This window comes from Lissotriton vulgaris, unplaced genomic scaffold (assembly GCF_964263255.1).
Source record: "Lissotriton vulgaris unplaced genomic scaffold, aLisVul1.2 SCAFFOLD_352, whole genome shotgun sequence".
In the NCBI taxonomy this organism is placed as follows: domain Eukaryota; kingdom Metazoa; phylum Chordata; class Amphibia; order Caudata; family Salamandridae; genus Lissotriton; species Lissotriton vulgaris.
The window spans coordinates 904-17,842 of NW_028245114.1; the positions used below are offsets into that span (position 1 = coordinate 904).

General features: G+C 49.7%; 1 pseudogene; it reads left to right on the top strand.

The window, feature by feature from the left end:
- Positions 1-3,143: 3,143 nt before the first annotated feature.
- On the top strand, positions 3,144-4,962 carry LOC147666525 (protein FAM131B pseudogene; annotated as a pseudogene).
- Positions 4,963-16,939: the final 11,977 nt, after the last annotated feature.

The window sequence follows — 16,939 nt, forward strand, 5'->3', positions numbered from 1 at the left end:
GGGCAAAATAGTTCCCCAACCAAATGCACAGCTGGGGTCGCCGATTAGGCAGTCGTTTTATCAAACAGGTTATTCAATATGTTCCACTATAATCCGTATTTCCAACACTGTCGTTTTACTGTATTTTCCACCATTTTTAGGTCTCGCCTTGCGATTGCAGGCCAAAGGCCTGCTGTCGCAAAGCGAGACTATTGTAATCATTCAGGCTTTCATGGACTAAATAGGAGAGGACAAGAGACTGGCACGCGCACGCAGCAGCCTGCCGGAATCGGATCAGCATGCGCTCCGATTCCGGCAGGCTCTTCAGTCACCATGGATCACGATCACGCACGCGCACACACTCAGCCACACATATATACACACGCCCGACACACACACGCCACCCCCAACCCCACCAACTCACCGTGCTCTACACACAGACATATGTACACAGACACATGTACACAGACACACGCACACACACACGCGCACACATCCCCCCACTCACCGGTCTCTTTCTGCGTGTTCCGTGTCTCTCTCTCTGGTACCCGCTGGTCTTCACCCGGGCCCCCTCCAGGGACCCGGGACTTAAGCTGTCACTTCGCTTTCGCTCCGGGGCTCGCTCCTAAAAACGAAACTTTGTAATGACGCGCATGCGCAGGCAGCCCCTGCCCTCAGTTACAGCCCAGTACTGAGCTGCTTTCGCTTTCGTAGTCTTCCGTGTTCGCTGCGGTGGCTGCTGTTGTTTGTACTTGTTAAACTTCTAGACTGTCTATACAGTTATGGCTGAAGGAAACGACAGTGCTCAACAACAGGGTCATAAACTCTGAAATGTGGTTAGATGTATGAGAAAGTACGACAGGGGTGCAATGAATCACGTGATGGCCAAGGGCTGACGTTTGGGAGCAAGTGTGGGTCGCCAACAAGCTGAGATGCAGGGTTTAGACCATCATTAAAAGGAAGAATAATAAATTGTCCAAAACTAATATTTTTGATAATCATACAGTAGTCTCTTTCCTCTGCTCCCTGCACGATAACGTTTTCAGGATACAGAGAGGCTGTACCTGCAAGAACTGCCACGGTAAGCCATGATGACTGCTACTGTTGTGCCCGAGACGGAGAAAGACAGGTAGACAAGTGAGCACGAGGGGGGGAAATGATGCCACAAACTTACGCTCCGCCACAGACAAAAAGAATGGACAGACCTAGAGACTTGTGTGTTTTGCAAAGTGAATACGGTAAGCTGTGCATAAAGAAAGGCGAGCAGCTGTCATTGTTAAATTGGAGACTCAGCATGGTGCTCTTTAAAAATAAAAATGGTTACGTTTGTTAACGTGAATACTGCGAGCCGCGCATAAAGAAAGGAGTACGGCCAACATGTTTTAAGTAAAAGTGCAGTATTGGGCACTTAAAAAAAATTTATAACTACTTTCCATCTTTACATTTTAAATAAAAAAATGGCGCCACCACTATATTTAACAAGATGGAGGAAGCGAGCATTAACAGATATAGAGAGCAGCGTTCATAATTGCGAGAGGCAAGCAAGCATTTGCGCAATTGAGTTCCTGAGCTAAATGGAAAAAACAGTGCACAGATAGTAATAAATAACATGAGTAAATCTATATGCAAGAAGGGTAGTCCTCATGGGAGGTTACAAAAGAAACAAGCATTTGCAATGCGACAGGTATCGCTATTACGCGGGTTTAAGCTATTGGCATTGTAAATGACAATGCCTTTGAACCAAAACATAAATAAAAGGCATTGTCATTTAGAATGCCAATAGCTCAAACTTGCGTAAATGCTAGACTGATTGCATTGTAAATGCTTGTTACCACTCTCTCCACACGCGGAGTGATACTTGCAGATTTTCAAAAATTCAAATGCTTGTGCTGGGCCATCCGAACCTCTAGCATAAAGCACGCATGATGCAAATTCGTCATAAGGCAGTGATGTTTATTTAAAAAGCCCAATGCATTTCGGGCAACTGGGTGCCCTTCGTCAGGGGTCACTACAATGACAAGTAAAAAAGCAAATGTTACCATTTAAACCTTTGATTACATCAATGTACATACAGTGGATATCAATGCTCAATGTCATTAAACCTGCTTATTGATATTGTTTGCCATAAACAAATGTATCAACAACTGAAAACTGACGGGACTCTGAACCATTCTTTGATGTCGTTGTTGCTCTCGCCAACACGAATCTTAAACCCAGCAATCGAATCTCTTATATTCACGAATTGCCACTCGACTATTCATTCGTTCACTATGTATTTCTCCGTTCTCCTTGACCCACCGATCCAACTGAACTATAACCTACATCCTCATAAACTCTCATACATCCCGACCCCATTAATAATCACCAGCTCCGTGTGCTCCCACTTCAGTGTACTCATATCAACTCGCTCCCAACCGCCTATCCAACAAAACTCACAACTTAACTCACACACTTCTCACACAAACTCACTCTCCACAACATTCAAACCACTCGTACATAACATTGTCGCGCTCAAAATATTCTACCATCTGTCCTAGGGCCATATTATCATGAAATGGCGTTAAAATGATCGCCGCTTTAGCGGCAGGAAACTGCTGCTAAAGCAGCGATAAGCGGCTTGATAATATGCCCTTGAAGCCGAGGTTTGATGTCCTGCACACCAGAACCTGGGCTACTATGGGAGTTCATATTATCAAGCCCAATATTGCCGCTTTAGCGACAGTTTCCAGCCGCTAAAAGCGGATTTTTTATTTAACGCAGTTCTTGATAATATGCCCCTTAGTTCTTACACTCACTCATACTCAACTGTGAATTCACTTGACTTTAATCTTACCTCTGCTATACCAACGTTCCATACCCGCCAGAGCGGCAACCGCTCAAACCTCCTCAGTTCTCCTCACGTGAATGATAGAACCCAAAACCACCCCATCCATTTGACTTGTATGTTATGGTGTTGCTTGAGCTCTCTGGCTTCAACAGTGGCTCTGCGTCCTCCTTTCTCTCTCCCATTCCACTTGGCACAGCACCAGATACCAGTGGCCACTGGTTCCCGGCCGCGTCCCACCATGCATGCCATCAGGATGGGTATGGGATGAGCTGAGACGTCATGTCTTGTCCACCTGGCTCTGATGCTCTCTCACTGTCTCCTTCTCTTCTCCCTGCAGATAACCTTGTGCAGACCCAGTCGGGAAGCTGGCCCCACTCGTATGTCTCCCAGGGCATGTACTGCCTGGGCTCGTCAGATGCCTGGGAGGCCAGTGACCAGTCTCTCATCGCATCGCCCGCTGCGGGCTCCTATGCTGGCCAGAGCTACGAGGAGAACCAACAGAGCTTGCAACATCAACACTTCTTGGTGCACAACAGCTTGCAGCAGCAAGTCCTCCAGCAGAACGCCGCCATGGGGGCCAGCGAGGTGTGGCAGAGCCAGCCCTCGCCCTCCTCCCTCCCTGACCCTAGCACCACCTTCCACGAGATCGCCCAGGAGGATGCAGAGGAGCTCGAACCCACCCTAGATGATGCACCCTTGATATCCAAGAAGCCCTCACCTGAGGAAGACGATGCAGTGTGCCGGGACCTGGAGTCCCTCTCGCCTCGTGAGGAGCCCGAGCCAGCAGCCCTCAGCCGCAAGGTCTCGGATGTCACATCCTCCGGGGTACAGTCGTTCGATGAGGAAGACCAAGAGAACCACAACTGAGCATTTTCTTCAGGCGATGTAAGGAGGGAGTAATGCGACCAAGCATGGGAGACTCTCGCCATTTCATCCGCCCACACAGCAAATCAGCTTGTACATCGTGAGACCCATTCGACTTCAATGCTGGTCTCTGAGACGCCTCGCCGACCGCCTTCCAGAGAGAGACAGCAGGTCACCTCATTAAGACATAGTGGTGCCCATTACTCGCCTAAACCCACTGAATGGTTTTGAGGGGCCGTCTCTCTAGAAAGAGACACCTAGTTGGTCACTGGTCGGTTCAGAGAGGAATGGGGTGATCATCCCCTCTTCGTTGACTATGGAGGGACTCAGACAAAGACGCACAGTACGTCATCAGAGATGGTGGCCTCATGCTCAATCTCCAGAAAGAGACAGTCCACACACAGAATTTCACACAGGCCTTCCCCGCATGAGGCTTCTCCCACACTCTTGGAGGAAGAGGACCCCAGCAGAGGCTCTCCACACAGAGAAAGCATGCAGCTGTGTCCGCAACAATGCCTGAACACCAACCCTTGTCAGTTCCAAGAATGACGGGCCCTTTGGAGGTACTGACAGGGACAGAGGAAGGGCCTGAAAGGGACGTTTTCCCTCAAAAATGATCAATACACTGCTCCAGCCCTCCGTTTGGGGGGCACACTCCATCTGCCTTTTCATCCTCAGCTGATTGCGCGTGGGGTATTTTTCTGTCGCTTTCTCGCAGCACTTGGTGTAAGAACCCCAGAGGTGGGTGGGACATTTAATAGGGATAAGGGCTTCCTATCAGGCCTTGCAAAACGTTTCTCAGTTGCCAAAGTCTACACCCTACCTGTTGATGGGAGGTTTGCCTTTTTTCTTCCACTGATGCTTTACGTTCAGTCCTTAAATGTTTTGATTTTGTGGGATTAAGAGCGGAGGGGACAGCGCCAGTTGGTTACAATCACTGCCTTTGTTTTGTTTTTTGTTTTTTAATTGGGAGTGTTCAATCTGGGACTTCTGTCTACCCTGACTTCCTAGGTCATGCCTCGTGTATGGGAAGGTACCTTCTGTTTGAAAGAGATAAAACTGAAAGACATTGGTCAACCAAACAGGAGACGCGACTGCAGGTAATATTAGAGCAAACTAGATTTTAGCAGCAGTTACAAATCTCGCCACTAGAGGTCAGTGTTTACATCTTGTGCACTAGAGCTACTACAGTAACAATCCTGTATTGCACCACCAGAGGGCGGAGTTTGATGGAGCTGTCTCTCCAGGAGGGACTGGAGGCCTTCTGTTCTGCAGTTCTGCTTCCCAGCACCAGGGGGCGCAGACTGGAATGCATCGAAAGCTGGAGGGCATTCTGCAGCCGCAGTTCCATTTCTCAGCACAAGAGGGCAGGGCCTGATCTCCTTCCCCCCAGAGGCAAAGGTGAAAGAGCTTTTAAAGTGTCGGTTTCAGCTCTGAGCACCAGACACAGCGTGGCCGCTCTTACTCAAAGGAGCTGTGAGGTCTTCGGAAGTTGCAGTTCCACTTCTGACCCCCAGGAGGCGCAGTTTCTCTCTGCCTCTACATTAGTATTTCCATTGCTCAGCACCATCCTGCAGGGCCAGATCTCTTTTCCCAGTAAAAAGAAATGAGCCTCCAGAACTGCAGTTCCATTTCTGAGCACCAGAGGGCAGTCTTTCATCTCTTTTCCCTTCCTTGAAGAGCTGCGAGAGCCCTAAGACTTACATTTCTAAGCACCAGGGGCAGAGGTTGGTCGCTTTTCTCTCTAGGAAGCCGCAGTTTCATTTCTCAGCCAGCGCCAAGGGCACAGATTGATCTATTTACTCTGTGAGTGAGGCCTCTCTTGCCCTGCAAGTGGCACTGTGACCCTCTCAAGCTGCAGTCCCCCTTCCTGAGCAGCAGAGGGCAGACTATGACCTTACAGTACCACTGCAGGAAATGCAAAGCTTTTAAAGCTGCAGTTTCTCTGACTTGGAGTTTGCCTTGACCACAATAGCTTTCAGTAAGGTATTTTCTTACTTCTCACCAGCAGCAATGAAAAGCACAAGATGGCCTTGCCAGACTCCACCCTGCCAGGGGTCTAGAGCTGTGATGTACACCAGGGGGCGGCAGTCTAGGCTCATCTCATGACGCGGCACCAACCCCTCTCAGTGAGTTGAGTGCCTGTTGCAGAGTTCTCCCTGTAGGTTTCAAGGTGGATCTGCTCCTGTAAGCTGTGGGTGTGGGAGGGGGTCACTTCCACCGTGGCGAGAAGGTCCAGTTCTGCCACTGGGCAGCGCTGGTTGGGATCTGGCACCACGGGGGTGCCTGACCACCTCCATGCGCCACCTGGTGGCAGAACTGGGACCCTCCTGTGCCCGACCACAGCCAGCGCTGCCTGGATCTGGGTTTTAACCCGGGACAGGCCTCTGCTGTGCAGGACAGGCTCGCTTTGTAAAGCAGGACACATGTTTGATGTTCCAGGGTACGGCTGAGCTTGGTTCCAGAGTGCAAGAGAACATGTTCTAGAGTGCAAGAGGCAGGCTCCAGAGGCAGGTTCTAAAGTGCACGAGGGGAAGGTTCTAGGTGCAACAGAAGCAGGTTCTAGAGCACGAGAGAGTCAGGTTCTAGAGTGCAAGAGGAGGGCTCCAGAGGCAGGTTCTAGAGTGTGAGAGATGCAGAATCTAGAGTGTGAGAGAGGCAGGTCTAGAGTGCAAAAGAGACACGTTCAAGAGGCTGTTTGTAGAGTGCAGGAGGCAGGTTCTAGAGTGCAAGAGACAGGTTCTAGAGGCAGTTTCTAGAGCATGAGAGAGTCAGGCCCTACAGTGTGAGAGGCAGGTTTTAGAGTGCAAGAGGGGAAGGTTCTACAGTGAGACAGAGTGGCAGCTTCTAGAATGCAAGTGAGGCAGGATCTAGAGTGCAAGAGAGAGGCTGGTTCTAGAGTGAGAGAGGAGCAATTTCTAGAGTGTGATCAGGGCTGGTTCTAGAGTGAAAGAGCAGCAGGTTCTAGAATGCAAGAGAAGATCGGGTTCTAGAGTGCGAGAGGGGCAGGTTCTAAAGTGCAAGAAGGGCAGGTTCTAGAGTGTGACATAGGTAGGATCTAGAGTGTGGGAGAGGCAGGATTTAGGTTGTGAGAAAGGAGCAGGTTCTAGAGTGTGAGCAAGACAGGTTCTAGAGTGCAAAAGGGGAAGGTTCCAGGTGCAACAAAAGCAGGTTCTAGAGTGTGAGAGTGGCAGATTCTAGAATGCGAGAGGGGCAGCTTCTAGAGTGCGACAGAGGCAGGATCTAGAGTGAGGGAGAGGCAGGATGCAGAGTGCGAGAGAGGCTAGTTCTAGAGTGCATGAGGGGAAGGTTCTAGGTGCAACAGAAGCAGGTTCTAGAGCGTAAGAGAGTCAGGTTATAGAGTGCTAGAGGGGCAGGTTCTTGAGTGTGACAGAGGCAGGATCTAGAGTGAGGGAGAGGCAGAATGTAGAGTTGAGAGAGGCAGGTTCTAGAGTGCACGAGGGGAAGGTTCTAGGTGCAACAGAAGCAGGTTCTAGAGCACGAGATAGTCAGGTTCTAGAGTGCTAGAGGGGCATGTTCTAGAGTGCAACAGAGGCAGGATCTAGAGTGAGGGAGAGGCAGGATGTAGAGTATGATAAAGGAGCAGGTTCTAGAGTGCAAAAGGGGAAGGTTCCAGGTGCAACAAAAGCAGGTTCTAGAGTGTGAGAGTGGCAGGTTCTTGAGTGCGACAGAGGCAGGATCTAGAGTGAGGGAGAGGCAGGATGTAGAGTGCGAGAGAGGCAGGTTCTAGAGTGCACGAGGCGAAGGTTCTAGGTGCAACAGACGCAGGTCCTAGAGCGCAAGAGTCAGGTTCTAGAGTGCGAGAGGGGCAGCTTCTAGAGTGCGACAGAGGCAAGATCTAGAGTGAGGGAGAGGCAGGATGTAGAGTGCGAGAGAGGCAGGTTCTAGAGTGCACAAGGGGAAGGTTCTAGGTGCAACAGAATCAGGTTCTAGAGCTCGAGAGAGAGTCAGGTTCTAGAGTGCTAGAGGGGCAGGTTCTAGAGTGAGACAGAGGCAGGATCTAGAGTGAGGGAGAGGCAGAATGTAGAGTTGAGAGTGGCAGGTTCTAGAATGCGAGAGGGGCAGGTTCTAGAGTGCGACAGAGGCAGGATCTAGAGTGAGGGAGAGGCAGGTTCTAGAGTGCACGAGGGGAAGGTTCTAGGTGCAACAGAAGCAGGTTCTAGAGTGCGAGAGAGGCAGGTTCTAGAGTGCAAGACAGGAAGGTTCTAGGTGCAACAGAAGCAGGTTCTAGAGTGCGAGAGAGGCAGGTTCTAGAGTGCAAGACGGGAAGGTTCTAGGTGCAACAGAAGCAGGTTATAGAGTGTGAGAGAGGCAGGTTCTAGAGTGCACAAGAGGGGAAGGTTCTAGGTGCAACAGAAGCAGGTTCAAGAGTGCGAGAGGGGCAGGTTCTAGAGTACACTGGTGCACATTGTAGAGAGGGACAGGCCCGTGTCCCAGAGTGAATTAGACCTGTGTTATAGAGAAGGACAGGTCCATTTGATGCGGATTGGCGAGAAGCAGACGAGCGCCTCACAAGTGCACAGAGCGTCACAGCGCTTCGTCTGCAGCTAGACACCCCCCTCAACACTACCTCCCCCACTATCCACTGTCAGGGGAGCCCCGTCAATGAAGGAGACGGATGGAGTCCTGGCGGCGGGCAGATTTAATCACATCCGGCACCCGCAGAGCACCGGAGTAAATTAATTTGAGCAGCGAATGTAATTATAGCTCAATCCTGGTGGGAGCTCCCAATTAATGAGGCCTGGATCACATGAGTGTACAACTGGCCTGCTGTAACCGAGAGGGAAGCAGGGGACCTGAGCTTGGAGGGGACATCTAACCCCCCCAAGGCCTAAAGTTTTTTTTTTTAATTGCAGATTTATATAGCGCAAACTCGACCCGAAGGTATTGGAACGCTTTACATGAGCACCGGTTACGTTTCACATTCAGGCACGGGGAGATTAAGTGATTTGCCCAGAATCACAGGATGTGGACGCGACCCCGAGGCTAGAACCCGGGTTTCCAGCACCAAAGTCGTCAATCTAGCAGACGGACCACATCCTCTCCCCAGTGAGTAGTGATGGAGCCTCCGGGGGTGGGGGAGGGGGGGAGGCCTCAAAACTCCCTGCTGCCTCCTGTGAGGGGGCTCACACCTCCCTGATGCCTGCTGTGAGGGGGGCTCACACCTCCCTGCTGCCTGCTGTGATAAGTGATGGAGCCTGGGGGGAGAAGTTAGAAGAGACTCTCGCATCCCCCTCCTGCCTCCTCTGATCCCTCCTGTGTGGGAGGCTGAGGAGGGATATCTTGCAGAAGAGAGGCACATCTTCCTGCCTCCACCTGTGTGAAGACAGAGGGAGAGATTCCGCCTCTCTTCGACCCCTTGAGTGAGCTGAGGTATGGAGCCTCCCTGCTGAGTGCGGGCCACGCTCTTGCATGGATCCGAATGCTGGCGAACGATGAAAAGTGACATCAATAAACTATCAGCTTTCCACACGAGTAACCTGAGGCGAGTCCTAGGCATTTTATGGCTGCGCGAACGATCTAAAACCAGGAACTGCTCACCAGATGCAAGGAACAGAGTATGGAAACCATCATTATGATGGATAGGACACCCCTCAGAGTTGACTAGACTCCATCACAAGAACAGCTGTTCACTGGACCCAGAGGCGCAACTAGAGACAAATTTCAGGGGGGGGGGGCTAAGAAAAAAATTTGTGGGGCGCTGAATCTTTAAGCAATAGTCAGAGTGGAGCCTCAGGGGCTCTTAGAAGGGGTGAAACAACAACAAAGCCTCATTAACATGCAAATGGTCTTTTAAAGACCTGTGAAGTACTCGGGTGCAGCTGTGTGTGTGCCTGGGAAGCTGTCTCATCCCAGTCTGTCACACACGATGGGGGGGGGAAGAGGCTGAAGCCCTTTGAGTCCAATGGGCGTTGCACGCCTGACTGGACCCCAGAAGGTAAACAGAAGAGAAGCTAAAGAACACCTGGGGTGAAGTGTGGAAACCAAGATGAAGACCCTGAACCACAGCTGAGGCACCGTACCGAAACCTGGCTAAGACAAACAGAAATGGAGATTCTTTGTTGCCCTGCTGGCCAGTCGCTATAACGGGCAGTAAGTTACAAGTAAGCTGCCTCCTGTGAAGGATGAGATATCTCTTTTTTAAGTTCAAATAAAATTTTTATTAGGGTAAACAGAATTATCATTACAAAAAGTAAAATGCAATACATCAATAGCGATAGGAATAATAAGCTAGGATAACATTATTAAAGTACATCAAAAATAAAAAGCGAAGGGGAAAAAGAGGAGAAGGGTAATCAAATCACTATCTCCTGAAGAACAAAGCCTCATCGAGTATACACCTTGCATCCCAGGATGAGATATCTCTAAAGAGACAAGGGAGCGATATGAGGAAGGATGAGATATCTCTGTAGGAGACATGGGCGCGATATTGAGGAAGGATGAGATATCTCTGTAGGAGACAAGGGAGCGACATGGAGAAGGGATCAGATCTCTTTGTAGAAGAGACTAGGAAGTGATAAGGAGATAGAACGAGACCTCCCTCCTGTAGGAGAGGTGAGATTGAAACAGAGAAACATTCTGCACATCTGACATCTGCTTATCCCATTTTGCTTCTATCCAGTCACTCTTGTAGCACCAACCTCATGCAGTATCACAGCCCTGCCTGCTTCTGCTCAAAGAGGGACCAATAAGTGCCTCTGGATGCCCTGGTCAATGCCGCCTCTTCCAGAGTCTGCACTGACTCCAGCCTGGCACCATGGACTGGAATGTAGTTGCCTCAAGGATAGCCTTTACTTCTTAAGGGTCTAATGGGGTCTGGTACAGGAGTGCTGGCCAGGATTACCGGTATGCGAAGCTGTTGTCCTACTTGTGAGTCGAAAAGAAGTCCAAGGCGCCTGCTGTAGTGGTTCTTGTCTCATTGGTGAGTTGCAGTAGGCGTCCTAAGGTTGGCTGGCTGACGTGGTTCTTGCTTAATTGGGGAGTTGCGGTAGAAGCAAAGAGATTGGCTAGCCAGAGTGGTTCTTGTCTCATTAGCAAATTGCAGTGGACGCCGAGAGTTTGGCCAGCTGGAGTGGTTCTTGTCTCATTGGTCAGTTGCGGTAGACGTGTAGAGGTTGGCTACCTGGAACTGACACTAACTAGCTGGAAAGTGGTGGTAGAACAAGAGAGCTTTACTACTACCTTTAATGGCTTTCTGTTATTTTGGGTGTTATGCTAAACCTCCAGAGGTTGGTTACGTGGAATTGCTTCAATGTCCTTGGGTAGTCACAGTACAAGCCCAGAGGTGGCTAGCTGGGCCGACTTCAGTCTAGATAAATAAGAGAAGAGCTTCCTCATGTGAAACGCCTTTCTTCTCTTCCCCAACATCGAACTGAAGCAGCTCGTCACCACCCCCGTCCGCAAGGCAGGACACACCCTCGACCCCATCTTTGTAGGAGGAAACAACATTCACTTCAGTCACACCACGCAACCCCTCTAGACAGACCACCACTGCGTCCAATTCTCCTAGTCAAAACCACCGCACACATGCCTACACCACGCCCCCATGCAGAAACTGGAACAAGATCAACGAAGGGCACCTCAACTTCGGCCTCAGCCACACTCCTCCTCCCACCACGACCAACGCCAACTCTGCAACAAACAAACTCCACAGATGGATCACCGACTGTGCACACACGCTCACACCCCTCCAGAATCCAAGAGACAATGCACCACAAAAGCCACCTGGTTCACCGACGACCTCTGAGAATCCAAACGCACGTGCCGACGAATCGAGAAAGCATGGAGGAACAGCAAAACCCCGGAAGCATGCACCACCTGCAAGACCGAACAGAACACCACCAACTCATCAGATCAATGAAGAGGAACTTCATTCAGGACGGAATCCTCTCCAACTCCCGCAACTCTAAGTAACTCTTCAACATCATACAAGAATTCACCAACCCGCTAGTGAAACCTCGGACGTCCCTCCCTCTCGGGCCACTGCAACAAACTCGGCTCCTTCGTCCATGACAAGATCAGGGCTCTCTACGAAAACTTCAACCAACAGATCTCTGGCCACCAGCAAAGCCACCCAGTTGACCATCACCGCCTGGACCCATGTCACCTCAGAAGACTCCGCAAAGACCATGAGGAGCATACACTCCGGAGCACCCACAGACCCCTGCCCGCCACACATATTCCACAGGGCCACCTCCATCATAGTATCTGAACTAAAAAGAACAATCAACTGCACCCTTGAAACAGGCACTTTCCCCGATGACTGGAAATGCGCAGAAGTCAAACCCCTCCTCAAGAAGCCCCCGCAGACCCGACGGACCTCAAGAACTACAGACCCATCTCTCTACTCCCTTTCACCACCAAAGTCACTGAGAAGATGGTATGTTATGTTATGTTATGTTGTGTTATGTTAATTATTTTATTAAGCGTGACTGTTACCCTTGGGTCTCCTGGCGCTAACTACTGTCCTGATGCAGAAAGAGACTGAGGAGGAAACTAAAACAGCCAGGTCTTAAGCATTTTCCTGAATAACAGCAAGTCAGTGCTGTTCCTCAGATGTAAAGGAAGATGGTTCCACGCCTTTGAAGCACCTACCACAAAACGTTTCCCACCCAGCGTGCTCTTTTTAGAGTAGAACTTTGACCAGTTTTTGAGCTGATGAGCGTAGCAGTCTAGTATGGGTGTACCATTGAAATTGTTCCTGCAGGTCACGTGGTCCTTGATTGTGAAGTGATTTAGAACTAGACAAAGAGATTTAAATTGCACCCGTTGCCTTACTGGCAACCAATGAAGTCTACGGATTTCATTAGAAATCGGGGCAAATTTTGGTATGCCAGCTAACAGCCTAGCAGCGGTGTTCTGCAATATCTGGAGTCTATGCAACAGACTCTCTTGTATGCTTAAATAGAGGCTGTTGCAATAGTCCAGACGTGACATAATCAATGCAGTAACCACCGTCTGCCGACTCTCCTACGGCAGAAAAGGAAGGATTTTCTTAGTGGTCCTGAGAGTGAACATAGTAGATGATACAATGGCGTTAACTTGCCTTTTCATGTCCAGTTTATCATCTAGGTACACTCCCAAGTTTTTCACTTGCTTGGAAGGTGCTGGGAGGGCCACAAACAATCAGGCCAGCATTCAGGGGTCCACAGGTTGAGATCGTTCCCAAATTAGATGACTTCAGTCTTGCCTGAATTTAATTTAAGGCAATTACTGGTCATCCAACTACCGACTGCCTCCATACAGTTGTGTAGCCTGTGGTTTATATTCTTTTCTGATCCTGGGAGAAAGAGATACCACTATCTGCGTATCGTCTGCGTAGGAGGTAAGATGGAAACCAAACGATCTAATCAATGGAACCAATGACGATACGTAGACATTAAATAGGGTAGGACTTAACGATGACCCCTGTGGTACCCCACATGGCAGGTGGAAAGGGGCTGAACAAAAATCGCCTAACGCCACTATTTGCTGACGATTGGAGAGAAAGGATTTTAAAACCCTCCAGGCCGCCTTCTCTACTCCGCAGGCTGATAATCTGTCAAAATATCATGATGGACCGTGTCAAACGCTGCGGAGAGGTCCAGCATAATCATCGCCGCTCTACCCACTGACCCAAAGTTTTCCTGATCTCATTGGTGGCCTTCAGGAGGGCAGTTTCAGTGCTATGGCCCTCATGAAAGCCATATTGGGTATAGTCAAGTATTTCAGCATCTTGAAGGTACATACTCAAATGGCTGTTAATCCATTGTTCAAGCATTTTAGCAGGAAAGATCATCAACAACCAGCTCACAAACTTCATAGAATCCAACACGATCCTCGACACCTCTCAGTACTGATTCCGCAGCAACCACAGCACCGAGACCGCCCTCCTAGCCACCAAGAATGACATCTGCACACTCTTCAACCAAGACCACACAGCAGCCCTCATTCTACTAGACCTCTCAGCAACCTTAGACACCGTCTCCCACCGCACACTGCCACCAGACTCCAAAACACCAGCATACAGGAACAGGCCTCGACTAGATCTGCTCCTTCCTCGCCGGCCGAACTCAAAGAATCAGACTACCTCCCTTCCTACCCGAATCCACAGAGATCAGATGCGGAGTACCCCAAGGATCCTCCCTCAGCCCCACGCTCTTCAACATCTACATGGCCCCACTCACAACCATCATCTGAAAACACAAACTCAGCATAATATCCTACGCCGACAACACCCAGCTCATCCTCTAACTTACCAAGGAACCAAACATCACCAGACAGAGTTTCCAGGAGGGAATGAAGGACACCGCATTCTGGATAAGCAGCAGCTGTCTGAAGCTCAACTCAGAGAAAACAGAAGTCCTCATCCTCGGGTCCACCCCCTCCGTGTGGGACGACACCTGGTGGCCCCTGCCCTTGGTAACCCTTCCATACCCACAGACCACGCCTGGAACCTCAGCATCATACTCGACTCCTCCCTCACCATGAACCGACAGCTCAACGATGTATCCTCCAAGTATTTCAACACTCTCCGCATACTCCTCAAGATCTTCAAATGGACCCCCCAATCCAGAAAGACTGTCACCCACGCACTCATCACCAGCAGAATGGACTACAGGAACAACCTCTACTGCCGGAATCAACAAATCCCTACTCCACAAATTACAGTCCGTCTAGAATGCCGCAACCAGACTTGTCCCACGACAAGACCACATCACCCAGCACCTACGAGACCTCCACAGGCTCCCCGAGGAACAAAGAGTGACCTTCAAGCTGCTCACACAACCCTACAAAGCCTTCCACAACACCGGACCCCAATAGCTCAATGAAAGAATCTCCTTGTACACCCCAAGAGAAACCTCTGCTTCGCCGACCTTGCCCTGGCCGAAATCCCCCACATCCACAGGGCCAGAACAGGAGGAAGATCCTTCACCTAAATCGTGGCCAAGACCTGGAAAGAACTCTCATTCAGCATCAGATGAACCCCCACACTGTAAGCATTCAGGAAGAGCCTCAAGACCTGGCTCGACAGATCAGCTGGGGCTGCCCAACCCCCCCCCCCCCGAGCGCCTTGAGACACTCATGGGTGAGTAGTGTGCTTCACAAATCCCTGAGTGATTAGGTGTTGAGCTAGAACAGAGGTTGGCTAGCCAGAATGGTTCTTCGTTCATTGGTGAGTCGTGGTAGTTGCCCAGATATTGGCTTGCTGTAATGCCTCATCTCATTAGGAAAATGCTGGAGGAACCCAGACACTAGCTAGATGGTATGACTTCCATCACAAATAGAAGTCACTGTAGAAGCCGAGCGGTTGGGTAAGTCCAATGGATCCCATTTCTTATGGTTGTTGTGCTAGAAGTACTGAGGTTAGCTTTGCGGGACGAACTGTCACAGTAGAAGTGAAATGGCTGGCTCGCCAAGATAGCTACTGCCTTATTGGCAGCTGCAACGAGATTAGCTAGCTAGATTGGCTCCGACAACAAATGGGAGTTGTAAGAAGTCCTGAAATCAGCTAGTTACTGCAGCCACCTTTTTCTTGGGCAGTTACAACACATGTTCAGATATTGACTTCCTAAAATGTCTGACACAATTAAGGGGAGTCACAGTAGAAGCTGAGAGGTTAGCTAGCTAGAATGAGAGGTTAGCCAGCTAGGATGAGAGGTTAGCTAGCTAGGATGAGAGGTTAGCCAGCTAGAATGAGAGGTTAGCTAGCTAGGACGAGAGGTTAGCTAGCTAGAATGAGAGGTTAGCTAGCTAGAATGAGAGGTTAGCTAGCTAGGATGAGAGGTTAGCTAGCTAGGATGAGAGGTTAGCTAGCTAGAATGAGAGGTTAGCTAGCTAGAATGAGAGGTTAGCTAGCTAGAATGAGAGGTTAGCTAGCTAGAATGAGAGGTTAGCTAGCTAGAATGAGAGGTTAGCTAGCTAGGATGAGAGGTTAGCCAGCTAGGATGAGAGGTTAGCTAGCTAGGATGAGAGGTTAGCTAGCTAGAATGAGAGGTTAGCTAGCTAGAATGAGAGGTTAGCCAGCTAGAATGAGAGGTTAGCCAGCTAGAATGAGAGGTTAGCCAGCTAGGATGAGAGGTTAGCCAGCTAGAATGAGAGGTTAGCTAGCTAGAATGAGTGGTTAGCTAGCTAGGATGGCCTGTGTCTCATTACACGAGCACAAAAGAGACCTGTAGGTTGGCTGCTTATTTTTTATGTAGGGAGTCAAAATAAAATCTCTGAGGTTAGCTGGCTGGAATAGACATGTGCATTAAAAAGGAGATACAGTGGAAGCGCCAACGTTAACCAGATTGTAAGACTCCAGTCTCACTGGAGAGCTGTGATGGAAGCTCAGAGGTTAGCTCAGGTGGCTCTTGTCTAAAATGAGCGTCATGTTTGGAATGGATATTGTCTTGCAGAGTTGTGGTAGACACGCAAGTTTGGCCAGCTGGAATAGGCATCATCTAGGTGAGGAGCCATAGTAGAAAACCTAATAGGTTGGCCAACTTACATAGACCCTGTGCTGATGCAGGATCACAGTGGAGGCTCTGAGGATGGCTAGCACAGCTGGCTTCGGGTTGGTTAGGGAGTTGCAGTCGGAGTCTAGAGATAGCTAGCTAGGATGGCTATCATCTTGATGGTGATATGCAACAGAAGTAGGGTGGCTTTCTGCTGCTTGGGGAGTTACAGAAGGAGCCCAACTGTTGGCTAGCAGAATGGCTCCCATCTAGTAGGGGCTTCCAGTAGAAGCTCAAAGGTTGACTCCTTCTGATGGCTCCCATCACATTGAGGAGTTAACAGTAAACACTCAGACGAATCCCGGATACTTTTCAACTTGTTGGACAGTCTTGTAGAAGTGCAGACATAGCTAGCTTGAATGGACACCATCCCGCTCTATCCTGAAGGTGGAGTGACAGCAGAAAATCAGAAGTTGACTATCTCACATGACTCCCATCTCGTAAGGAGTCACGATCGAAGGTTTACGAGCTCCATTGATCCTGTGATCCTGTGATGACAGAAACGCAGAGTATGTTGCTCAGATGGATTCTGTCTCGTTGGAGAGTGATGACATGCTCAGAGGTTGGCTAGTTCAGCTTGTTCACAACAGTGAAAACTGATGACAGATGCTTGAGATTAGCTAGCTCTGCTTGCTCCCACATCACTGGAGCGTACCGGCAGATGCTTGAGATTGGCTAGCTAAACCCGCTCCCTCATCACTTGGGTGTGCCGGCAGATGCTTGAGATTGGCTAGCTCAGCTTGCTCCCTCATCACTGGAGCGTGCCGGA